Below are 1554 nucleotides of genomic sequence, written 5' to 3' on the forward strand. Positions count from 1 at the left end.
GGAAAAAATTGAATGCAACTACACAAGAAATAGTCTGTAACTGTCGTTCGGAATCAGTTTTGTGCAGTGTTAACTGAAACATGGATATCTGACTCATACGTAGTCCATTTTGGCTCCACAAGTAGTCAAAACGTTTGTGACGACCAGATGCTTCAAAGAATTCTTTCATAGGGAACTTTTGGAGAACTTTTCTTAAGTAGTTCGTTCAGAAACTTGTATAGAAACTTTCTTAATGAGCACTCGACAAACGCATTTCGAGAACATACACAAAGTCCCAGCTATGAACCTAGTGCATCATCATAACTAAGGTCTCTTACATTTCCCTACAAGTAATCGAATCTCATATGGAGATGTTTAGTGAAGTAGAATGGAAAAAATCGAATGCAATTACACAAGAACTAGTCTGTAACTGTCGTTCGGAATCAGTTTTGCGCGGTGTTAACTGAAACATGGATATCTGACTCATACGGAGTCCGTTTTGGCTCCACAAGTAGTCAAAACGTTTGTGACGACCAGATGCTTCAAAGGATTCTTTTGTAGGGAACTTTTGGAGAACTTTTCTTAAGGAGTTCGTTCGGAAACTTGTATAGAAACTTTCTTAATGAGCACACGACAAACGCATTTCGAGAACATACACAAAGTCCCAGCTATGGACCTAGTGCATCATCATAACTGAGGTCTCTTGCATTTCCCTACAAGTAATTGGATCTCATATGGAGATTTTTAGTGAAGTAGAATGGAAACACCGAATGCAACTACACAAGAACTAGTCTGTAACTGTCTTTCGGCATCAGTTTTGAGCAGTGTTAACTGAAACATGGATATCTGACTCATACGGAGTCTGTTTTGGCTCCACAAGTATTCAAAACATTTGTGATGACCAGATGCTTCAAATGATTCTTTCATAGAGAACTTTTGGAGAACTTTTCTTAAGGAGTTCGTACAGAAACTTGTATAGAATCTTTCTTAATGAGCACTCGACAAACGCCATTTCGAGAACATACACAAAGTCCCAGCTATGGACCTAGTGCATCATCATAACTGAGGTCTCTTGCATTTCCCTACAAGTAATTGATCTCATATGGAGATGTTTAGTGAAGTAGAATGGAAAAAATTGAATGCAACTACACAAGAAATAGTCTGTAACTGTCGTTCGGAATCAGTTTTGTGCAGTGTTAACTGAAACATGGATATCTGACTCATACGTAGTCCATTTTGGCTCCACAAGTAGTCAAAACGTTTGTGACGACCAGATGCTTCAAAGAATTCTTTCATAGGGAACTTTTGGAGAACTTTTCTTAAGTAGTTCGTTCAGAAACTTGTATAGAAACTTTCTTAATGAGCACTCGACAAACGCATTTCGAGAACATACACAAAGTCCCAGCTATGGACCTAGTGCATCATCATAACTAAGGTCTCTTACATTTCCCTACAAGTAATCGAATCTCATATGGAGATGTTTAGTGAAGTAGAATGCAAAAAATCGAACGCAACTACACAAGAACTAGTCTGTAACTGTCGTTCAGAATCAGTTTTGCGCTGTGTTAACGGAAA

Source organism: Triticum aestivum, chromosome 6D (assembly GCF_018294505.1).
Source record: "Triticum aestivum cultivar Chinese Spring chromosome 6D, IWGSC CS RefSeq v2.1, whole genome shotgun sequence".
Lineage (NCBI taxonomy): Eukaryota > Viridiplantae > Streptophyta > Magnoliopsida > Poales > Poaceae > Triticum > Triticum aestivum.